Source organism: Osmerus eperlanus, chromosome 11 (genome assembly GCF_963692335.1).
Source record: "Osmerus eperlanus chromosome 11, fOsmEpe2.1, whole genome shotgun sequence".
Lineage (NCBI taxonomy): Eukaryota > Metazoa > Chordata > Actinopteri > Osmeriformes > Osmeridae > Osmerus > Osmerus eperlanus.
This window is the reverse complement of record NC_085028.1, coordinates 6,842,922-6,867,528: the sequence shown is the minus strand read 5'-3', so window position 1 is coordinate 6,867,528 and position 24,607 is coordinate 6,842,922. Positions and strand designations below refer to the sequence as shown.

The 24,607-nt window shown below is 48.0% G+C and overlaps 1 protein-coding gene and 7 non-coding genes across 8 annotated transcripts in view; 5 read left to right on the top strand and 3 right to left on the bottom strand.

Moving 5' to 3' along the window:
• LOC134029172 (glutamate receptor ionotropic, kainate 4-like) overlaps nucleotides 1–24,607 on the top strand; it is a 98,459-nt gene that overhangs the window by 21,158 nt on the left and 52,694 nt on the right. The gene's annotated exons all lie outside the window — the stretch shown is intronic.
• LOC134029705 (U2 spliceosomal RNA) lies at nucleotides 86–282 on the top strand. The gene has a single exon (XR_009931673.1). It is a non-coding gene; the product is annotated as a U2 spliceosomal RNA (small nuclear RNA).
• On the bottom strand, nucleotides 1,396–1,502 carry LOC134029708 (U6 spliceosomal RNA). The gene has a single exon (XR_009931676.1). It is a non-coding gene; the product is annotated as a U6 spliceosomal RNA (small nuclear RNA).
• Nucleotides 1,765–1,961, top strand: LOC134029719 (U2 spliceosomal RNA). The gene has a single exon (XR_009931687.1). It is a non-coding gene; the product is annotated as a U2 spliceosomal RNA (small nuclear RNA).
• LOC134029707 (U6 spliceosomal RNA) lies at nucleotides 3,075–3,181 on the bottom strand. Its single transcript, XR_009931675.1, has one exon. It is a non-coding gene; the product is annotated as a U6 spliceosomal RNA (small nuclear RNA).
• On the top strand, nucleotides 3,444–3,640 carry LOC134029718 (U2 spliceosomal RNA). The gene has a single exon (XR_009931686.1). It is a non-coding gene; the product is annotated as a U2 spliceosomal RNA (small nuclear RNA).
• LOC134029706 (U6 spliceosomal RNA) lies at nucleotides 4,759–4,865 on the bottom strand. Its single transcript, XR_009931674.1, has one exon. It is a non-coding gene; the product is annotated as a U6 spliceosomal RNA (small nuclear RNA).
• Nucleotides 5,128–5,324, top strand: LOC134029717 (U2 spliceosomal RNA). Its single transcript, XR_009931685.1, has one exon. It is a non-coding gene; the product is annotated as a U2 spliceosomal RNA (small nuclear RNA).

The following is a 24,607-nucleotide window of genomic DNA, read 5'->3' as shown; positions in this document are numbered from 1 at the left end:
TAGTATGGTCGTTGTCGTCCGTCGCCGTGGAGCAGCGCAAGGGTACTGAGGGGCCGTGCGCGGGTATCGTGGAGTAATGGGGGTCATCGCTTCTCGGCCTTTTGGCTCAGATCAAGTGTAGTTTCTGTTCTTGTCAGTTTAATATCTGATAGGTCTCCCACGGGGGCGACCAGTTCTTATTAAGCAGATTTTTGCAAACAGGGAGTCGGAACGAGGGCTCGCTCCGTCCGCTCCGCGCATCGCCCCGGTATCGCAGCTCCTCCGGGGAACGGTGCACTCTTTCTAAGTGTGTCAAAGGGAAACCCTGTGGGTGTGGTGAGGTGAGTGAGGTGAGTGAGGTGAGTGAGGTGAGTGAGGTGAGTGAGGTGAGTGAGGTGAGTGAGGTGAGTGAGGTGAGTGAGGTGAGTGAGGTGAGTGAGGTGAGTGAGGCCGGGTGTCATCATCATGCCCCCACCAGTCATATGCTTAAAATCTCGAGTTGCTGGACGCAGCAGCAGCAGCAGTCTCTACTTGATGGCTCTCACATCTCGTTGTGTAACTTACTGTAGCATTGCGAGTCATACGTTCATAAGTGAAGATGTGGACTTATGGGTTGTTCTTGGGCATAAAAGGAATTGTGAAGCATTGTTCTGTGGATTCTCCATCTCCTGAGACCTTCTTCTCAGCTCTGGCTTTGTCCTTGTCATTCCTCACCCACCTCTGGCTTTCCATCTCTGGTTTACAATAATCATGATGGTGTAGGTAAGAGTCCACCCACCTAAGAGTCCACCTTCCTTTTGTGACACACGTTTGCCTCGCAATTGATTTCATTCATTTGCCATGTTATTTCATGTACGTTTCATTTGAACGTACTTACTTAACTTGACCATTCTTGCTCTTATTGAACCCATCGAGTCAAATAAGCAAGTGTAATTCCATTGGTATTGGCCTCATTTGGCGGTTCATGTTAATACACTGTTGAGTTTCCCCATCTTCCTTTAAACCATAGGGGACTCATTTTCAGTTGTTTGGACAATATTTACCCCCCCTAGAGGAGTGCGTGCGTGCGTGCGTGCGTGCGTGCGTGCGTGCGTCGACCAACCAATCAACCAATCAACCAACCAATCAACCAACCAATCAACCAACCAACCAACCAATCAACCAACCAACCAACCAACCAACCAACCAACCAACCAAGCAACCAACAAACTAGTGAATAAATGCCCAAAAATAAGGAATACGCCGGTGAGGCGAAGCCCTTTTCCTTTGGCCTGCCGTTTTCCCGCCCTTTTACTTAAAAAAAAAAAAAAAAAAAAAAAAAAATTGGGGGGATTGTTTGTTTGTTTGTTTGTTTACAACTAGGTGGTCGTCGGTCAAGGTCTAGCCCTAACCCTAAAAGGTGGGATGATGATGATCCAAAATTCGGAACGCTTCACGGATTTGCGTGTCATCCTTTCGCAGGGGCCATGCTAATCTTCTCTGTATCGATCCAATTTTATTAGATGTGCTGCCGTAGCGAGCACAAGACAGGCAGCTGCACCAACCCCTATATATCCGGCACGTCACTGGTCGAGTCGTCTTGGGGCGGGGTTGAAGCGCGAGGGCCGGCCCCCTCCCTCGCCATCCCCTCTACCCCTCTACCCCTACTGCTAACAACCCCTGCACCCCACCCCCTACTCTAGTCTAGTCTCGCCCTAGTCTAGTATGGTCGTTGTCGTCCGTCGCCGTGGAGCAGCGCAAGGGTACTGAGGGGCCGTGCGCGGGTATCGTGGAGTAATGGGGGTCATCGCTTCTCGGCCTTTTGGCTCAGATCAAGTGTAGTTTCTGTTCTTGTCAGTTTAATATCTGATAGGTCTCCCACGGGGGCGACCAGTTCTTATTAAGCAGATTTTTGCAAACAGGGAGTCGGAACGAGGGCTCGCTCCGTCCGCTCCGCGCATCGCCCCGGTATCGCAGCTCCTCCGGGGAACGGTGCACTCTTTCTAAGTGTGTCAAAGGGAAACCCTGTGGGTGTGGTGAGGTGAGTGAGGTGAGTGAGGTGAGTGAGGTGAGTGAGGTGAGTGAGGTGAGTGAGGTGAGTGAGGTGAGTGAGGTGAGTGAGGTGAGTGAGGTGAGTGAGGTGAGTGAGGCCGGGTGTCATCATCATGCCCCCACCAGTCATATGCTTAAAATCTCGAGTTGCTGGACGCAGCAGCAGCAGCAGTCTCTACTTGATGGCTCTCACATCTCGTTGTGTAACTTACTGTAGCATTGCGAGTCATACGTTCATAAGTGAAGATGTGGACTTATGGGTTGTTCTTGGGCATAAAAGGAATTGTGAAGCATTGTTCTGTGGATTCTCCATCTCCTGAGACCTTCTTCTCAGCTCTGGCTTTGTCCTTGTCATTCCTCACCCACCTCTGGCTTTCCATCTCTGGTTTACAATAATCATGATGGTGTAGGTAAGAGTCCACCCACCTAAGAGTCCACCTTCCTTTTGTGACACACGTTTGCCTCGCAATTGATTTCATTCATTTGCCATGTTATTTCATGTACGTTTCATTTGAACGTACTTACTTAACTTGACCATTCTTGCTCTTATTGAACCCATCGAGTCAAATAAGCAAGTGTAATTCCATTGGTATTGGCCTCATTTGGCGGTTCATGTTAATACACTGTTGAGTTTCCCCATCTTCCTTTAAACCATAGGGGACTCATTTTCAGTTGTTTGGACAATATTTACCCCCCCTAGAGGAGTGCGTGCGTGCGTGCGTGCGTGCGTGCGTGCGTGCGTCGACCAACCAATCAACCAATCAACCAACCAATCAACCAACCAATCAACCAACCAACCAACCAATCAACCAACCAACCAACCAACCAACCAACCAACCAACCAAGCAACCAACAAACTAGTGAATAAATGCCCAAAAATAAGGAATACGCCGGTGAGGCGAAGCCCTTTTCCTTTGGCCTGCCGTTTTCCCGCCCTTTTACTTAAAAAAAAAAAAAAAAAAAAAAAAAAATTGGGGGGATTGTTTGTTTGTTTGTTTGTTTACAACTAGGTGGTCGTCGGTCAAGGTCTAGCCCTAACCCTAAAAGGTGGGATGATGATGATCCAAAATTCGGAACGCTTCACGGATTTGCGTGTCATCCTTTCGCAGGGGCCATGCTAATCTTCTCTGTATCGATCCAATTTTATTAGATGTGCTGCCGTAGCGAGCACAAGACAGGCAGCTGCACCAACCCCTATATATCCGGCACGTCACTGGTCGAGTCGTCTTGGGGCGGGGTTGAAGCGCGAGGGCCGGCCCCCTCCCTCGCCATCCCCTCTACCCCTCTACCCCTACTGCTAACAACCCCTGCACCCCACCCCCTACTCTAGTCTAGTCTCGCCCTAGTCTAGTATGGTCGTTGTCGTCCGTCGCCGTGGAGCAGCGCAAGGGTACTGAGGGGCCGTGCGCGGGTATCGTGGAGTAATGGGGGTCATCGCTTCTCGGCCTTTTGGCTCAGATCAAGTGTAGTTTCTGTTCTTGTCAGTTTAATATCTGATAGGTCTCCCACGGGGGCGACCAGTTCTTATTAAGCAGATTTTTGCAAACAGGGAGTCGGAACGAGGGCTCGCTCCGTCCGCTCCGCGCATCGCCCCGGTATCGCAGCTCCTCCGGGGAACGGTGCACTCTTTCTAAGTGTGTCAAAGGGAAACCCTGTGTGGTGAGGTGAGTGAGGTGAGTGAGGTGAGTGAGGTGAGTGAGGTGAGTGAGGTGAGTGAGGTGAGTGAGGTGAGTGAGGTGAGTGAGGTGAGTGAGGTGAGTGAGGTGAGTGAGGTGAGTGAGGCCGGGTGTCATCATCATGCCCCCACCAGTCATATGCTTAAAATCTCGAGTTGCTGGACGCAGCAGCAGCAGCAGTCTCTACTTGATGGCTCTCACATCTCGTTGTGTAACTTACTGTAGCATTGCGAGTCATACGTTCATAAGTGAAGATGTGGACTTATGGGTTGTTCTTGGGCATAAAAGGAATTGTGAAGCATTGTTCTGTGGATTCTCCATCTCCTGAGACCTTCTTCTCAGCTCTGGCTTTGTCCTTGTCATTCCTCACCCACCTCTGGCTTTCCATCTCTGGTTTACAATAATCATGATGGTGTAGGTAAGAGTCCACCCACCTAAGAGTCCACCTTCCTTTTGTGACACACGTTTGCCTCGCAATTGATTTCATTCATTTGCCATGTTATTTCATGTACGTTTCATTTGAACGTACTTACTTAACTTGACCATTCTTGCTCTTATTGAACCCATCGAGTCAAATAAGCAAGTGTAATTCCATTGGTATTGGCCTCATTTGGCGGTTCATGTTAATACACTGTTGAGTTTCCCCATCTTCCTTTAAACCATAGGGGACTCATTTTCAGTTGTTTGGACAATATTTACCCCCCCTAGAGGAGTGCGTGCGTGCGTGCGTGCGTGCGTGCGTGCGTGCGTCGACCAACCAATCAACCAATCAACCAACCAATCAACCAACCAATCAACCAACCAACCAACCAATCAACCAACCAACCAACCAACCAACCAACCAACCAACCAAGCAACCAACAAACTAGTGAATAAATGCCCAAAAATAAGGAATACGCCGGTGAGGCGAAGCCCTTTTCCTTTGGCCTGCCGTTTTCCCGCCCTTTTACTTAAAAAAAAAAAAAAAAAAAAAAAAAAATTGGGGGGATTGTTTGTTTGTTTGTTTGTTTACAACTAGGTGGTCGTCGGTCAAGGTCTAGCCCTAACCCTAAAAGGTGGGATGATGATGATCCAAAATTCGGAACGCTTCACGGATTTGCGTGTCATCCTTTCGCAGGGGCCATGCTAATCTTCTCTGTATCGATCCAATTTTATTAGATGTGCTGCCGTAGCGAGCACAAGACAGGCAGCTGCACCAACCCCTATATATCCGGCACGTCACTGGTCGAGTCGTCTTGGGGCGGGGTTGAAGCGCGAGGGCCGGCCCCCTCCCTCGCCATCCCCTCTACCCCTCTACCCCTACTGCTAACAACCCCTGCACCCCACCCCCTACTCTAGTCTAGTCTCGCCCTAGTCTAGTATGGTCGTTGTCGTCCGTCGCCGTGGAGCAGCGCAAGGGTACTGAGGGGCCGTGCGCGGGTATCGTGGAGTAATGGGGGTCATCGCTTCTCGGCCTTTTGGCTCAGATCAAGTGTAGTTTCTGTTCTTGTCAGTTTAATATCTGATAGGTCTCCCACGGGGGCGACCAGTTCTTATTAAGCAGATTTTTGCAAACAGGGAGTCGGAACGAGGGCTCGCTCCGTCCGCTCCGCGCATCGCCCCGGTATCGCAGCTCCTCCGGGGAACGGTGCACTCTTTCTAAGTGTGTCAAAGGGAAACCCTGTGGGTGTGGTGAGGTGAGTGAGGTGAGTGAGGTGAGTGAGGTGAGTGAGGTGAGTGAGGTGAGTGAGGTGAGTGAGGTGAGTGAGGTGAGTGAGGTGAGTGAGGTGAGTGAGGTGAGTGAGGCCGGGTGTCATCATCATGCCCCCACCAGTCATATGCTTAAAATCTCGAGTTGCTGGACGCAGCAGCAGCAGCAGTCTCTACTTGATGGCTCTCACATCTCGTTGTGTAACTTACTGTAGCATTGCGAGTCATACGTTCATAAGTGAAGATGTGGACTTATGGGTTGTTCTTGGGCATAAAAGGAATTGTGAAGCATTGTTCTGTGGATTCTCCATCTCCTGAGACCTTCTTCTCAGCTCTGGCTTTGTCCTTGTCATTCCTCACCCACCTCTGGCTTTCCATCTCTGGTTTACAATAATCATGACTGCTCTATGTTAACCACACAGCTAATGCGTCAGACAGCACGTGTGAAAAGAGAAAAAAAAGACGGCCCTCTGCAACACTCATTCAAAGGATTAGCTAAGAAATTAGCATACAAATGTAGAACAACATGAAAGACTATGCAAAACAGGGGGTAGGGGAGGCATACTGTGCAAAAAATAATAGAATTATGGACGCAGCTTGCAAATATTAACCTCTGTCTGTTTCCCTCAAAGCAAAAGGGAAAAGTAATTGTTCTACAAGCACCACGAGCTGCAGATGCTTTGTGCTTGTTGACAATAAAATAGTGTTTCAACGAGCCAGAGGACAGCCAGCAGACCCACTGAAGTGTGTCGTGCGTTCATGACCTGTGTGTGTCCCTTCAGCCTACGCTGGCCTCCTCCAGGTGTGGACTCAGTTGAAACAAACAGATCCTCAGCTCCTCAAGGCAGCCAGTTAATCCAGAGCATTGGCACAGCCCTGCTACCTCCCTAGCGACCAATACACTTGCACTTTGACACAACCCTGTCGCCACATGAGCAGCCAATCAGCATTGGGCTCCTCAGACAACGTGGAGGGAGCTGGAAGCTGAGTCTTTTTTCTTGACCGGTTGCAGTCAAGGACGGCCAGTGAGGAGGTTTCTGGGTCAGCAGGCTCCTTGGCGTCGGCCTGCCACTCATGTGTGACAGATAGGGAGGGATCTGGGTCCCCTGTGAGGTCATTTATGGACAAGACTCCGTCTCCCCCACTTCCCCCTCTCCTCCCCTCTTCAGAAAAGCTGTCATAACAGACAGATACACAGGGAGAGAGAGATGGACACAAAGAGAGAGATAGATGGAGAAGGATAATATTAGTCATGTTCATTTGACATGTTTGGCCCCACCTGTCGCCTGGTGTTTGTTGAGCGTTTGCTTTAGATGACAGGGCAGCGCTGAGGGGGTGACGGAGGATGCACAACCAACCGGCCTCATGCCTCATTACATTGTGTGACTCACAGACACACAAAGACAATCCTGCACCCTCACAATTCTTTATGACTCATTATTTGTGATCAATACCGGCCAGTCAGCCCGTAAGCTTGCCAACCCGTTAGTTTGTCATCCTGGCAGACAGCTAGCCAGTCATCCAACCACCCAACCAACCAAGCAACCAACCAAATAAACAGCCAGCCAGTCAGCAAACCACAGAACCACACAGACATCCAGCCATGGAGACTGCAGCTCTGTAAGACTGAACGAGCACACAGGGAAACAAGCAGAGCTAGATTAGATGACAGACAGAGCTCAGATGATGCAATAATGGTCCCTCTTCAAAGCTGCACCAGGAGAGGAAATAACAGAACATAAACAACATCTCTGTCTCATCTCCTCCCTTCCTGTCATCCACTTTGCTTCACCTTCGGGGAGATGAAAGAGCCTATCACGGATGACGTGTTGAAACATGACTGACAAGTCCAAAGGATGTCGGGCGTCGGGCGTGAAGCTTGACACTAATATGATTCAAATTTGCAGACACACACGGACGTAGACTCACACCAGCATACCAGAGCAAACATACATGCTCATTGACACGCACGTGCACACGTACACATGCATTCACACACAAACACACACACACACAATGACATATTAACAGAACCATGAAAGAGATATATTACGTAACTCTGGTTTAAGTTCAAACATGGACATGCTTAGATGACTCCATCACACTTCACTGCTGTGTGAAGGCAGCCTTTGCTTAGTATGTATGTGTGAGTGTATTTGTGAGGCTGGGCAGAACAATTGTGATGTTCTAATAGTCAGCCTTTCTCTCTGATCTAAGAGAAGCACTTAGTAGCCTGTTTATTATTAGGATTTAATGATCCTAATTGTTCTCATCTAATAATTTTGTCTCTTTCTGCCTGTCTGTTGTCTCATTCGTTGTACTGCTTTCTGTCCATTTTTGTTGTTGTATTTCTCTCTCTTTTTCCTCCTTCTGAAGAGGGATCAAAAGTGGTAGAGGTAGAGAGAAGCAGAGAGGTGGAGAGAGAAGCAGAGAGGAGGAGAGAGAAGCAGAGAGACAGAGAGGTGGAGAGAGGTGGACAGAGAGGCAGAGAGGAGGATAGAGAAGCAGAGAGGTGGACAGAGAGGCAGAGAGGAGGAGAGAGAAACAGAGAGACAGAGAGGTGGAGAGAGGTGGAGAGAGGCAGAGAGGAGGAGAGATAAGCAGAGAGGTGGAGAGAGAAGCAGAGAGATGGAGAGAGAAGCAGAGAGGAGGAGAGAGAGGCAGAGATGTGGAGAGAGAAGCAGAGAGGTGGAGAGAGAAGCAGAGAGGTGGAGAGAGAAGCAGAGAGATGGAGAGAGAAGCAGAGAGGTGGAGAGACAAGCAGAGAGGAGGAGAGAGAGGCAGAGAGGTGGAGAGAGAAGCAGAGAGGTGGAGAGAGAAGCAGAGAGGAGGAGAGAGAGGCAGAGTGGTGGAGAGAGAAGCAGAGAGGTGGAGAGAGAAGCAGAGAGGAGGAGAGAGAGGCAGAGAGGAGGAGAGAGAGGCAGAGAAGAGGAGAGAGAAGCAGAGAGGAGGAGAGAGAGGCAGAGAGGAGGAGAGAGAAGCAGAGAGGAGGAGAGAGAGGCAGAGAGGTGGAGAGAGAAGCAGAGAGGTGGAGAGAGAAGCAGAGAGGTGGAGAGAGAAGCAGAGAGATGGAGAGAGAAGCAGAGAGGTGGAGAGAGAAGCAGAGAGGAGGAGAGAGAGGCAGAGAGGTGGAGAGAGAAGCAGAGAGGTGGAGAGAGAAGCAGAGAGGAGGAGAGAGAGGCAGAGAGGTGGAGAGAGAAGCAGAGAGGTGGAGAGAGAAGCAGAGAGGAGGAGAGAGAGGCAGAGTGGTGGAGAGAGTAGCAGAGAGGTGGAGAGAGAAGCAGAGAGGAGGAGAGAGAGGCAGAGAGGAGGAGAGAGAGGCAGAGAGGAGGAGAGAGAAGCAGAGAGGAGGAGAGAGAGGGAGGGAGTTGGGAGAGGATCAGTTCTGTCTCTCCCTCTCCATGCGTTACTTCTGCTCTGGCCCCTGGCCAAAGCCAACACACCAGCCTGTCCTCTTACCCTGAGTGACTGATCAGCAGGGTCACTGGTAATGAAATTTAATCAGAGAAATTTCCACACAGCAGAGATGTGAAATTTCATAAGAACTTTACTTTAAGTGTACACATTTGAGCGTGTGCCCAAGCCATCCTGTGTATATGAGAATCTATTTGGACAAGCATGCATTTCAATCTCAACTAGAGAGGGTACAATTTCTGGGGAAATTGTAGGGTGTGCTTGCTTGCTTCGGTTGCACAGGGGTCCGTTTTTGAATGACATTTTTACAACTGATATATCTGTATATTTTATATTAAAATGCATACTTATTATTTATAAAGATTACATAGATTTAAAAGCATTTTTTTTGTGCTGCTCATTTACAACTGAAAATACGAGTGAAGTGTAGAATTAAATATGATGTCTTCTCATTTCCCCTGCAAGAGGCAGCCTCATAGCTGAATCAAAACGAATAAATTTGGCAGACCGGTGTAAAAATTGACCTAATCTCTATGACTTAAACGTCCTTTTAAGTTTTCCCTTCTCGTGATATTTTCAGGCATTTAGCCTACTCATATTGCATTCATTCATTAATAAAGAACCCCCTTTGAAGATTATTCTACGACGTTACCGGCAGTAGAAGATGGAATCGCGATTCAAACAGTACCATCTGCTAACTGAAAATATGCCCCCAAAAACGTAAATAAGCTTGACATTTATTTAGTGGAAAATCGCTCATTCATAAAAAGCTCACTGGTAGCGATCATTGTCAGTAACAACGCAAAATGCGATATAGCCCTGTGTGGAGAAGCTGCCCCGGTAAATTGTACTACTACGGTACAGTACTAGACTACTGCTGTGTTCGTCTCTGTAGCGATTGCGTTGGTTGAATTGGATTTAACGTTCCGTTGTACGGTTTAGGCTGAAATTAATTATTTTCATGAACAGATTGACAAAGTTTAGGCTGTGGCAATGAAGTTCAGGTTAGTAGTTAGATAGACTTTTGATTTAAGTAAGGGGAGTGCCGAACATGTTCTGTCGCCGTTTGACTTCCTACAGCTGTGTAGATGTTTTTGTAGTGTCTCGCGTAGGCTACAGCGTTGCAGTGATACACTGGATTGAAACCACAGGTAATGATAATTTCACTCACAAATCGTTTACTTGTAATCTAATGTCATAATAAATCCTACAACGAAAATGTATATGTGAGGAATGTTTATTTTAACGATTGAAAACAGATAACGCTACATCATAGACCACTGTAGTATGTGTTGCCCGGGCAACACAGGCTAATGTCATGATGCTAATACTTCAGTGAAATAGTAGACTACTGTTTCCGAAAGTAGATGTACTTCCTTAATAATATCAGCTTATACTGTACATTACACATCACAATTGTGTGTCATATCACAAAGTAAAATGAGTAAATAGTTATCACCCTGGCCTCTTTGCTTGTGGCGTTTCTGCAGCTGCCTTGCAGTAAAGCTATAGTTAGCCTAGCTATCCCCCAAGTTAACAGATGCGAAACGAATGTTCTGCCAAAGGTAGTCACGCGTGTTTTCGTGACGTTAGTGACGTAGTGACGTTAGTAACGTCAGTGACTGTGGCTAGCAAATTAGCCACCGTTAGCTTCACTTTTCGCCACAAAAACTTAACTTAAGCCCAAACCATGCAACGGAACGTAAATTCCAATACAAGCAACTCAATCGCTACCAAGACGAAACTTTTGACACCTACGTTGTCTATGTAGGCCAAATATTGACTGAGTTTTAGGGGGGCAAAAAGAAAAAAAAAAAATAATAATAATAATATATATGTGAGAGAACAAAGGTTGTGCTCTCGCCGAAGGCTTGAGCACACCCAATTACCCTTCTGTCAGTTTCACCATAGAGAGAAATCCAATTATGATTATCAGTTTGATATTTATGTTTCTCTGTTGTAGTTCACTTAGCTGTTCTATTTATGTATTTACCATCGTTGATCTCTGAGGGAGGCAGATAGAAGTGTGTTTCAACACTATGTCTGGCTCCACCCCTCTACTATCTCCAGGTACTTCTATTGGCTGATGAGGTGACACTGACAGTATCTGATTTGCTGTTAGAGCAGCCTGTGTTTCCACACGCTGCTGTCAGGTTGGGTAACACTCTCAACCACATGTTCCAACATGTCTCCTTGTCTCCTCTCTTCTTTCCACTTCTCTTCTCTTGGCTCTTCTTCTGTCCTCTTTCCTTTTACTCATCCCTCCCCTCTCCTTCCTCCTCTCCTCCTCTCCTCTCCTCCTCTCCTCTCCTCTCTCCTCTCTCCTCTCCTCTCCTCTCCTCCTCTCCTCCTCTCCTCCTCTCCTCTCTCCTCTCTCCTCATCCTCCTCTCCTCTCCTGAGCAGACACACCAGGTACTGTGTCTGTGCCGAATGACAGGCTGAGTTGTCTGGTTGTTCAGGGGTGTGATGTTTGCCCTCACTGAAGCACAGAGTGTCTCTCCTGTCCAGCTCTGTGTCGTCCCCCCTCCACACACACACACACACACACACACACACACACACACACACACACACATGCACACACACCACTCAGCTCAGCTCCTATTCCCTCAACCTGCATCCTCCTCTCCAGACAGAATAGTGTAATTTCCTGGATAAACACTATAGCTTCCAATCAGAAGTGCAGGGCCAAGTTAGACAAGCTAGACATTATCACCGAGAGATACAGTAGCCTGCTCACACACACACAAAAACACACACAGACACACACACTCACTCACACAAACACAGTTTTAAACCATACCATTCATAAACGGAAAAACATTAATTTTCTATAGTATTTTGTTAATGAATAACAAACACACACAGTTTATGTCAGAAAACACTGAACAGGAGAAGAGGCCTCATCTGCAGATGATCCACTAACTACCTCACAGCAGAGATGGATAGAGAGAGAGAGAGAGAGAGAGAGAGAGAGAGAGAGAGAGAGAGAGAGAGAGAGAGAGAGGAACTGGGAGAGAGGAGACAGGGAGAGAGGGAGTGGCAGAGAGAGAGGAGAGAGGAAAAGAGACGGAGGGAGGGAGACCAAGAGATAGGAGAGAGGAAGAGCTAGAACGGGAGAAAGAGGGAGCACAAAGCTGCTTCAACTCCAATTCCAACAACAACAGGGAGACACACTGGTGCAACGCTGTCTGGTGCTATCCATCACTTCTGCTCCCAAACCAGGCAAGAGAAACATGCTGGCTGTGTGGATTATGTGTGAGTGTGCATGTGTCTAAATGGATGTGTGTGTGTGTGTGTGTTAATGTGCTACGTAGCCTCTTCTGGCAGCCATAGAAACAGTAATTGGGGCTCCTTCAGGAAGCGTCTCTCCGAGACAACACGCTGTGAGAGTCGAGCCAACGTTGATATAATGGAGTCCATCAGAGATGATTTAACGTTGTCAGTTTCTCCGCCGCTGTCATCACCGTCGACCTCGACCTCCTCAGGCAGACTGGGATACGGCAGGGTTGGGCTTACAGCGGAGGGGAACAGGAAGAAGAAGAGCCCCAGCTTCCTGTGCCATGCGCCAAGCGCAGCGCCGCCACCTGTGGAGCTCCATTGGAATACAGAGGCTGAGAATAAGGCTGGGGTGGAGGCTGAGGCTGAGGCTGAGGCCAGGGATGAGGCCGGGGTTGAAGCTGGGGTTGAGTCTATGCTAGGGGCTGTAATTGAGGCCGAAGGGCTGAGGCTATGATAGAGGCTGGGGCTGAGGTACGGGCAGGGGCTGAGTCTATCTTCTTCTTTAGAATGGTCACAATCTACCCCCCCCCCCTCATCTCTGTCGGTGTTGTCCTGACTCTGTCTGACTCTTGCCTTGTCGGGGAGACACCAGGTTCTCCTGTTCAGACGAGAAATGATCTGGCCTTCAGGCCATGTTTACACGCTGCCATTTACTAAGAGCTTTATTGTGAGGGAATAGGCTTATATTATGGATACATTTGAGTTGTGCTGCCTTGTGTGTTTAAAAAAATAAAAAATAATATTTAACCTTTATTTAACCAGGCAGAATCATTTAAGAACAAATTCTTATTTACAAAGATGGCCTGGCAAAAAGCAAAAGCTTTTTGAGGGAGAGGGGAAGGGGGCTATGGAATAAAAATCTGGTTAAAAGCATAACGGCACACAACCACAGCAGTACACAACATACAGAAGAAAAACAAGCAGGGCATTTGTACATAGGGAATCAGAGAGGATAACAACATGTAAAAGCACAAGAACACAAAGCAAGACACAGACTATTTACACCAGACAACAACCACAATCAAGACATAGACTGACTGGCAGGAATGAAAAGAGGATACAGGCAGGTGAGAAACAGACAAGGCAACATTGGTGCAACAGTAGGACTAAACTAGACAGTTGGCAACAGATCATACAGACAGACCATGGGGATGAATAGGACAACAAATACTAATACTGTGTGCTATATGAGGTCGTATGTCCTTGTGTGTGTGTGTGTCTCGCTGTGTCTGCCCGTCCCTGCGTGGGTGTGTAAGTATATGTATTAACAAGATTTCCATATGTATTGTGTTGCTCCTGCTATTGTGTGAGCTCTGTCATTAGCCTCCCAGTTTCTCTCCATGGGGAAACCGGCTTTATCCCTCGTCTGGGTAAATAGGATCCAGCCACACTGATATGCACTGTATGTGTGTACCAGTCATTGCTGTCTGGGTGGAAACACCTTCTATCTCATCCACCCTGGATGGTCTCTCTGCAGTCATTTCCTTTTGTGTGTGCAGTCCTGGAAGGGAGAGACACATACACACACATGCACTGATGTACAGTCCTACAGCCCTATTCACAGCTCTTGTGGGGCCTTCGTACAGTCGAATCCCTCCTGGGAATCCAGGCGCAGGGGGAGACGGAGAGGAGAGAGACAGAAGGGAGAGAGATGGAGGGGGAGTAATGGAGTGATAGAGGGAGAGGGGAGAGATGGAAGGGAGAGAAATGGACAGAGAGAGATTAAGATAGGGAGAGTAGAGAGGTGGAGGGAGGGAGAGGGAGAGAGGAGAGTTGGAGGGAGAGGAAGAGGAGATAGATGGAAGGGAAGACACAAGACAACAGACGCTCTACAGACCTGGACGGGTGAAATTGTTGTATGAAATGTGGACTCAGATTTCCCTCATGGCTCTGTGTAAGATCTGAGAATACTGGCTAGTTGTGTGTGTGTGTGTGTGTGTGCGCCTGCCTGCCTGCATGTCTATGTTTATGTGTGCATATGTGTGTGCATGTGGGCTGCATGTGTGTTTGTGTGAGTGTTGTGTGTGGGTGTGTGCATGTTTGTGTGTGCGTGCTCGTGCGTGTGTGTTTGTGTGCATGTGTGTGTGTGTGTGCCTGTCTCTAGGCAGCAGCAGCTGCAGGTCTGTTCTCCAGCCTGGCTGATGAATGACTGGCAGCGCTGAAACTGCATGTGAGGAGTGCCTACAGGCGCTCCACAGGTGCATTGTGGGATTTTTTTTCATCTCCAGGTTTTTAAGAGGTTGGGTGATGAAATTATTCAGCAGTGCTGTAGGTAGGTGGCAGATATAAAGATGTTTCGGTTGTCGGCAGTGTATTTCTGGTGTGTGTGTGTGTGTGCTTTGATGCGTGCCCTGACACAATGCTTCACAGTATGTTCACGCACACAATGTAACAGTGTGATGTTCTGTTTACAACTGTTGCATTGACAACTGTTTTGTTAGCACCCTGTTGAATATGCGGATTGTTCTTAATGACTCTGTTTCCTGTTTATCTGTGTTCCGCTTCATGCCATTGGTTGTTTGTCTCATTGCAACGGGGGAGGGGGAGGGGGAGGGGGGGGGTTCTGGCCAGCTCCGCCCTCCCTTTCCTCCCCTCATCTCTCATCATGTGTGATTGATGAATCCAATTAAGACTTCTACAGGAGACGAGTGCCTCACTTCCTGTTAACCAGGCCAAGATCCTGTAAACACACACGGCTCCTGGCCAACAAAAACACACACACACATAGATGCTCAGAGACAAAGACTCAGGCACAGACACAGATACTCACACACACAGAGACATACATAAACGCACAGATACAGATACAAATACACGAACAGATACACACAGAAACATACACAGGTACACGCACACACACATACACACATGCTCTCTCTCTTGCTTCCTCACACACACACACACACACACACACACACACACACCCACACACACACACACACACACACACTCACACACAAATGCTCTCTCCCTCTCTCTCTCTCTAGCACCCCTCCAGGCACACACACATTATCACACACAAACTATTTCTCTCTCACACACACACTTTTCTCTTTTACTCTCACGCACACACACTCCTCTGCGGATAATTAAGTGAAAATCTTGACTATTTCTGTCCCAGGTTAACTACATCAGACTAATGAATGGACAACAGGAACCAGGAGAGTTCCTGATCCTCTAAACGAGCTCTTCTCCTTAATGTCCAGCTCACTGTCATCATCTCCACGCTACATTTACCACATACGCCTCATGTCTCCCCTCATCCCTCCTTCAGCTTCCTTCTATACTCATGCCTCCTTCAGCTTCCTTCTATACTCGTCCCTCCTTCAGCTTCCTTCTATACTCATCCCTCCTTCAGCTTCCTTCTATACTCATCCCTCCTTCAGCTTCCTTCTATACTCATCCCTCTCTTCTCGCTCTTCTTTACCCTTTTCTCATCCCCTCTCTTTTCTCATCTCTTCTCGTCCCACTCTCCTCTTTCTTCTCATGTCTTCTCGTCTTGTCTCATATCTTCCCTCTCCTCTGAAACCTCTCGTCTCATCCCTCTCCTCTCATCCCTCACTTCTCAACGCCACCCATATCGGTTGGTCTCAAGTGGCCTCACAGTCATTAGAAACCGAGTGAGAGGAGAGAGGGAGGAAGATAGGCGGGAGAGATAGGGAGGAAGGGGAAGAGATTTGGAGGGGATCATGGAGTTATGGAGACAGAGGTAGAGGGAGATACGGTGAGACCTTAAGGGAGGAAGGGAGGGAGAGCAACAGAGGACTGTCCACATCCTGTTAACGACTGCAATTTAGATGTGTGTATACGGAAAGGAGAGAGAGAGAGAGAGAGAGAGAGAAAGAGAGAGAGAGAGAGAGACAGAGAGAGAGAGAGAGAGAGAGAGAGAGAGAGAGAGAGAGAGAGAGAGAGAGAGAGAGAGTGTGTTTGGAGGTGTGTGTTGGAAAAATTTAACACATTTATCCTGTATAAGAATGATTCTGTGTTCAGCATTCCTTGGATGCAAAGAGGCCTAGCCCCAAATCTGAACTCTGGGTAAACATACAAGACCCTTATCTTCGGTCTGAGGACTAAGAAGAGGGGGTTTTGGTTATTTTAAGATTCTGTGTGACAAGGACTATAGGTGGAGACGCAAGGTCTGGTGACCATTTGTTGACACTTATGTGAAGGAGCTTTTACGACATCAGGAGATCCTGTTGTTGTGTTTCAATCAGGGTTGATGTCGTGAACACGCACACACGTAAAAACGCATGCACACTCGCGCGCCAGGTCTATGCAAGGGAGCCAATGAAGAAGAGCCATGGGACATTTGCATGCCTTTGTTTTAGCCAATAACAGTCAAGAGTGGTTCTGTTTAAATAGCTTGCTAGCACAACATGCTAGCAGACAAACTTGTAGCACAATGGCGTGTGATGTTTTTGTCTCCTTGTGGGCCGGCCGCAAGCAATAAAGATTTCTTAAACTTGTTCAGCGACTGACTGTGCAATGCTTGATAGATTAATATTTCTGACAGTGTGTGTGTGTGTGTTTTGGAGCTGAGGAGGTGGGGCGGAGGGAGTGAGCAGAGTTTTTTTGTAGCAGCGGACTTGTCTCAACACCAGAACACAGCCCTGTGGTGTGTGTGTGTGTGTGATGCGGGGTGGAGGGTTATGATGGAAGCGTTAGGAGGTGGTCAGGCTGCAGCCTCATTAGAGTGAGGCTAGACTCTACTGAGACCCCTCTTGTATGTGGGTGTTTATGCAATTTGTTTGTCCCTTTCTGGTGCATGTGCATACGGATTATGTGACGTGTGTCTGTGTGTGAGAGAGAGAGAGAGAGAGAGAGAGAGAGAGAGAGAGAGAGAGAGAGAGAGAGAGAGAGAGAGAGAGAGAGAGAGAGAGAGAGAGAGAGAGAGAGAGAGAGAGAGAGAGAGAGAGAGAGAGAGAGAGAATGAGAAAGAGAAAGAGAAAGAGAAAGAGAAAGAGAAAGAGAAAGAGGTAGTAAATGGAAGGCAGCATGGAGGGGCATTTCACCCGTCCCAGAATGCTTGAGGAATCAAATGGCCCCTAGAGCGGCTAGTAGGAGCTCATTAGAGGACTGGGATGTTCACCCCCACACACACACACACACACACCCACACACACACACACACACACACACACACACACTCACACTTACACACCCACACACTCACACACACACACACACAAACATATGCACACATACACAAGGATACACACAGCACACACATAGGTACACACACAGCCCCCCCACAACACACACCCACAGCCTACATACACTCACAGACAATAGTATACAAACAAATAGTACACAAACACTAACAGCATACACACAGTGCCCACCCAGAACACACAAACATTCCACTTACACATCAAAACAAACCATCAACACACATTGCATAAATACACATGCACACACCACGTAATGATTAACGATTACTTGCAACCCCTCACTGAGTTGGAGCTGCTAAAATATTGATAGAACTTGTTTCTCTATCAAATTTAATTTATTAAAATAAATTGCCTTTCTTTCTCTGTCACCCCCCCCTCCCCCTCACACACCCACCAATCCTCCCACCCACAGAGAAATCTGCAGTCTATATTGGAAGAGGGAGGAGGAGACAGTATTGACTCCTAATTTGTCAGATTGTGCCCCCCCGCCTCCATCCTTTGCCACCAGTATGATGACATCATCCCCTCCAACATGCCTTCTGAGTGGTGCTGGTGGAGAGGGAGGGGTCAGTGTGACACACCCATCAGGATACTGTTCTAGGTGTGAACACACAATTTCATTACTGCTGATTGTGGACTGTATTCTCCTGGCTTATTATGGGATTGACCCTTGGCTGTGCGTGTGTGAAGGCTGCAGCCCATTATCCAGGCTGCCACCACGGCAACCAGCCCTAATGAGAAGGAGGAAGCTGGTGATTATTATGGGCAATTCATCTCTGAACTTCAATTGAATTTGGAAGTTTTTTTTTCCAATGGCAAGGGAATTAGACTGAAACTTCTATCATAACAGCACCAATTTGAGTAAGTGATTGCTACATTGCTCTTTAATTTGTTTATATATTTTTTTTATGGAAAGACATCCAATAATAGAACTGTTGTTATAACAAGGAGAGACCTGACCAGACTGTAACAAGGAGAGACCAGACCAGGCTATAACAAGGAGAGACCAGACCAGGCTATAACAAGGAGAGACCAAGCTGTAACAAGGAGAACCAGGCTGAAACTACAAGAGACCAGACCAGGCTGTAAAAAGGTCCAATTCTTGCCTCAGCACTTCCTCCGTGTCACTTCCTCCGTGTCACGACCATCTCCCTGACAGGTCCACCCACCCCTTGACCGTGTTGTCTCAGTAAAAACTAAAGTATTGATCTATCGGTGGAAACGACACATGGGAATACAATAGAATCCCTTCCTGGTCTCGCTTGGCTGGGTCATCCTATTGGCTGTGCTCCAGAGTGTGCATTACCAGTTATCAATGTTAATTAGTTACAAAGCTTTACTTCCACTTGCTTTGACGGACATAGCTTCCATTGTCATCAATACCATTCTGCACTGGTTAGTAAATAAACTGCACAGTATTGTCAAAGTAGCGCTTCTTAGGCCAAACAGCCAATTACTGGCTACTGACTGACTGGCATTACACACTGACTGACACACTGGCAACCTTTGGAAGTGAGATTGCCAGCTACTTGAGTTGACTGCTACTATAGCAACTGTCAACTTTCAAATTAACCGAACAGAACATTGAATGACCTCCGATTGGTTTCCTCCAAGCCATTTTATGAAGGGAATTGGATGAAGCTACATCCACAGCTTTATCTATTTGGATTGTGGCATCTGTTCTGCTTTTAAACAAGCAACAATTCTCATTACATTAGTGTTTTCTAAATCCAAGTAGATGGCTTGTTGTTATTTGATTTGTCTGGAGGAGCAATCAAAAGAGAAAAAATAGATGGTGCCACAGCTGTCACAGTCAACTCGAAATAGAGCAGGCAGCAGAAGACACGTGACGACACATTTTCATCTTTACTTGACGCGATGAGAAAGAAAAACACCCAGCTTCTTGAAGCTATCCCACCAGCTGAACGCCTGGCCGTGGCACTGGCTGAGCGTGCAGCCGGCCACTCGTTCTCTGCGCTGGAGTTTACTACTAGGGTGAGTAGGTACAGAACTGTATCTCCCGAATGTACTGGAGACGGCAAACACTCTTCATGAGAGTCTGTGCCCCAAAGAAGGGCCGACGGCTAGAGGAAGAGGAATGTTCGCTCATGCTTAGGTACTGTGGATGGGAAACACACACAGCTATACACACGCTGTTTAAGAGACAGAGAGAGCAGAACCAGTCAGAGAAAGTCCCAGAGATGGATAAAGGCAGAGAACAGGGAGGGGAAGAGAGAGAGAGACAAGAAATAGAGAGAGTGGAGAGGACTGGAGCAGGAGGGCATCCATGCATCTCTCCTGTGGGAGACAACGTATTGATTAGCTATTTTCCTCCTGCTGCTGCTTGTGTCCCACCCTGATGGTGTCTCTCTGGGGAAGATAGCTGGCCCTTCTGCAGCACACCTTCCACAAAAAAAAACACATATCCCAGCAGCACCACACTGTAGGATAAACTACACTCCTCAAGACCCTCAAGTGCCAACCACACAGGCAATCATCCTCCACTGAGAAACTACACACCTCAACCCCATTACGTTTATGAAATACAAATCCCATCATCCCTTACTGTATGATGAACTATCTTCCATTTACGATATGAACTACACCACAGCCAACTGTTAAATAAACTCCACCTCCCAAACGAACAACACTACAGCCTCCTAATCTACACCTCCAACCTACATCCAAGATAAGAACAACACTGTCTACAACTGAAGGGATGGACTACAAATACCAACACCACAGAGAGAATCTTCTGGGACTCCGGAGTCCTCCCCCACCTGACCTGGAGCCCGGCGGCAACATGTCCAGCACTCTAGCTGAATGAGCCAGATCTGTCCTCGTGCCCCGGGGCGGTGGTGCCCTGGCAGGGCCGGCTGGGTGAGCAGCTAGGCCGGTCCGGGAAGTCTAGCCTGGAGGCACAACACAACTGGATGCCTCGATGGAGCGCAGATGAAAGAGGGGCTTTTCTGTGACTCTTCGACAGCGCTTCGGTTAGACCCAGTCCTCCCCTTCACCTTTCTGAATACTGCAATGTTGGTTTTCCATCCTGAAGAGTTGAAATAGATGGAGGTAGCTAAGTACATGTAGCTGTGTAGCTGTTAGCTCTGAACTCCTTCTGACCCACAAGCAGTGATGATGACATCATTTTATCTTGCCGCCTGTCAAAATGGTGTTAAATATAGATGATCTAAGTTTACCTTATGCCCCCCTGTACTGGATATCCCATCCTCCTATCCCTCTATCATTTCCTCTCCTTCTTTCCTTCCTTCCTTTTCTCCCTTGCTTTCATCCTTCTTTCCTCTCATCCTCCTCCCCTTGATCCTCTGCTTCCATCCTCTCATCCCTTTGATCGTCTCCTGCTTATGTTTTCTGGTCTTTCATCTCTCCATCCGCTCCTACTGTCTGACAGGTGTCTAGCAGAGAGACACGCTGAAAGACAGGCAGGGAGAGAGACGGGTGTATACAGCAGAGAGACAAGCAGGGAGAGATACAGGTGTATATAGCAGTCAGGGTGTCTGGAGCCTGGGAGGAGCGGTTAGGGAATCGGGCTAGTAATCAGAAGGTTGCCGGTTCGATTCCCGGCCGTGACAAATGATGTTGTGTCCTTGGGCAAGGCACTTGCCTCGGGGGGAATGTCCCTGTACTTACTGTAAGTTTCTCTGGATAAGCGCGTCTGCTAAATGACAAAAAATATATATATATATGTATATATATATATAGCAGAGAAACAGACAGGGAGAGAGACAGGTGTGTCCTAAAGAGAGACAGACAGAAAGGAAGGCAGGAAGTGAAACAGATGTTTCCTAAGGCAGACAGGCAGGGACAAAGACAGGTGTTTGGCAGACAGACAGGCAGGGAGAGAGACAGGTGTGTTTTACAGGTAAACAGGAAGGAATTTTGAACCGAGCTCAGTTGAGTTACCGTATGTGTTAGCTTAGCTGTATCTTTAACACAGAGACTCAGTAAACAAGACCTCCTACTGGGCAATCAGACATTCTCTTTCATGTGAGACTGCAGTAGAGAGCTGCCCCAACCCAGCCCTAACCCGAGCCCCAGCCCTAACCCCAGCCCCAGCCCTAACCCCAGCCCTAACCCCAGCCCCAATCTCTTAGTTTGACACTGCTTCTGTTTACAGCATGAGAAGCTAGGCACCAGCCCTCTACTGAACCACGGAATGCATCCTGTGTTCTAGAAGGCAACAGTCATAACCCAGGATCCCTGACAGGAACATGTTGTCACAGTTGTTGGTTCCTCTGCCACAGAAGTGTTTCACAAGGCAGATCCCTGTACAGCAGAACAGTCAAAACCCTGATAATGTATTTGGCCCTCCCTGTGCCTCCCTTCCTCTCTGCCTCTGTCTCCATGACATGGAGACATGGAGATGAGGGTGTGTGTGGGGTGTTGGTGAGTGGGGAGGAAGTGTGTGTGTGTGTGGGGTGCAGTTGTCTTCGACACAGCCAGCATCTCTGTGCTGTTCAATCTGCGGCCGCTGCAAGCCCCCACCCCAAACCCCCCCAAACACATCTCCACGTCACGCACACTGGCCAGGTCTCTGTATCCAGGGCCTGTCTGGGGGTAGGTGGGGGAAGGGGGGGGGGCAGGGTTCACTCACAGCACACTCTACATCCATCAGCTTCCACGCTGACTGGTATCTTTCTGCAGCTGCACTGCTCTAATAACACATGCAAATGAATAACATTTCTCTGTGTCTCGTCCCGGGATTGACAGTGGTAATGCCTGTTTGGAGCCAACTCAGAAAGAGCTTCCGTCAGACTCTGATGAAAGACTGACAGGGCTGAAATTTGGTGGGTTTAAACAGCTCCACTGACAGCTGGAACAAACAAGATTACTGTGAAAATCAACTCCCATATTCCAGCCTGTCACGCAAATGTCAGTCCCTGCTGTCAAAATGTTGGTGTTTCCCACTAGCATAGCGACCCGGGCATGACACGGAGGTGTGTGAACCTTAGAGACCTGGCTCTGCAGGGCAGGTTATGTACATAGAGAGAGCTTGTTATTGGTGGTGGTGGTCAGAGAAGGATGGGATTCTAAAGGTGTGTGAAAAAACATCAGCCGGTCTCATCTGTCAGTCAAACAATCATCCACACAATCAACCAGCCAGCCAGTTGGTCAGTCATCCATTCATCCATCCATCCATCCATTCATCCAGCATATTCACCACTAGTCACACTGCCTACAGGGTGAAAGATCAAAAACACTACTTCCTGTACACAAAGCCTTTTTTCCTCTTTGTCCGAGACAGCAGCTGCCGGCCTCCCTCATCTAATACATCGTGTGATTGGCCGCCTCGCCGGTGAGCCCGCCCCGGCACCGTGCCTCACCATGGTTTACAGTTCAGCCTCTCTGACCTGCCACATCTGCTCACCCGCTTCCCGTCGTCATGGACACGACCAGCGGGGAACGCCCGGGGCTCTGACGAGAACGTGTTACTGTTGCAGTCTGCCACCGAGATAAGCCTGCACATAACTCTGCCCGCCTCGTTTACCCTGCAGACTGGCTCCCCCGGAAAATTAAACTCTCTCCCTCACTTTTCAATTAATTTACCACACAGCGGGCACGGGGCCTGTGTAGTCACGCACACGCACGTGTACACAAACACCAAAACACACACAAAATCAAATGCACACAAACACAACACACAGAAAGGTGTGCAGCCACAGAGGAGTCCTGGAGATGATAGAATGAGATTGAAAAAGAATGGCTATATTGCTTGAGAGTGCTCCTGCTCACCACTGCATGCCATATAAATCTTATGAGTGCCTATTTGTCAAATATGACACTGATACTTAACAGCATTCTGTGCTCCAAGACCATCCGCATTGCCTTCCAGGCCACATAAAAGTGGTTGGGTAGCCAATAATGAATTTTTGTGTGTTTGTGTGTGTCAGTGTCCATATGTGTGCATCCACCTCCACCTACAACATCATCACAATCTCATTAAAGTTCATATCCTTAGTAAATACTCGGATACATTAATAGGACTGTACACATGCTCAATTACACAATTAATCAAAGATATTGTGTGTTTTTTTAACCTTATTCATTTATGGTAAATATCAGACAGGTGATGGTGACATCTGGTTCATCTTCACTCACACACTCCAGATCGTTCTATAAATCATCGTGCTGTCCAGCTCCAGCTCATGCTTGCACGGATAGCCGTGGCTCTGTGATTGATTAGCCAGCCTGGGTGTGGCATGATCACAGCGCTATGATTGATTAGCCAGCCTGAGTATGGTACTGTATGATCCCAGCTTTCTGTGAGATACTTCCCCTCCTCCTCTTATTGCTCTCTCTGGGAGCAGAATGTCAGCTCTGAAAACATGAGCAGACTGTCAGGACCAGCAGGGTTGTCACCCTTAGGCCAAGTCACTGACCGCTGAGATGATGTGTACGACTATCCATCCGTTTCTCTCTCACTGTCAATCTGTCTGTAGGTCTGTCTATCTGTTTGTGTCTTATTCTGTTTATCTGTATGTATTCTGTGTATCTTTATACAGTATCTATCTATCTATCTGTCTATCTGTCTGTATATCTATCTGTCTGCCAGCCAGCCTGCCTGCCTGCCTGCCTGTCTGTCTGTCTGTGTCTGTCCCGCTGTTGTGTTCACCAGAGCTCCTGACTGGAAAGCTAACGTCACTGTCACCACCAGGTCTAATGACCTTCTCTGTGACATTGTGTGCATGCAGCTGAGATGCTCCCAGAGCAGGGCCTCTCCATGGAGGAGGAGCATCAGCTCTCTGAGTGTTCCCTCCAGGTCTAATCCTGTGATGCCGCCCGGTTCAACGGCAGGAAGCTAGCCTTCCCTCCTCCCACAGGATCTGGGCTGGGCTCAATGCGACTCTCAAGGCCCCGCAATTCAAAACTCAATTAGTGGATCACAAGCTCTTAATGGAAAACAAAGAATCCACTTTTCATTTCCACAATGTAATTTTCCTGTTGGCTTCCTGTGTGGACTGAATTGATATTCTGATCTCTGGTCTCCTGGCCCTGGTGGGTGGTTGGTATGGACGTTTGGCTGGCTGTCTGGTGTCTCTCTCTCTCTCCCCACCAAGCCTTTACCCTTTCTGCCGTGTCGGATGCTACTGCCCACCAATCAGATTCTTGCCGAGGATTCTCTCCGCTCTCATTGGTCGTTGAGCCGGGCCCGACCTCAGCAGTCCAGTGGTGCAGTGAGCAACCTCTCAGGTCGCTTTGCTGTAATTGCTTCTAAAGTGAATGACTTTGGCTTTGAGCACATTTTCTAATTGTCATTTTCCTGTGGTGATAAGAGAATTAGTGTTCTGTTAGCGTGTTAGCGTTAGCCAGCCTGCGCCTCGACACAGAGCCAGACTCAGAGA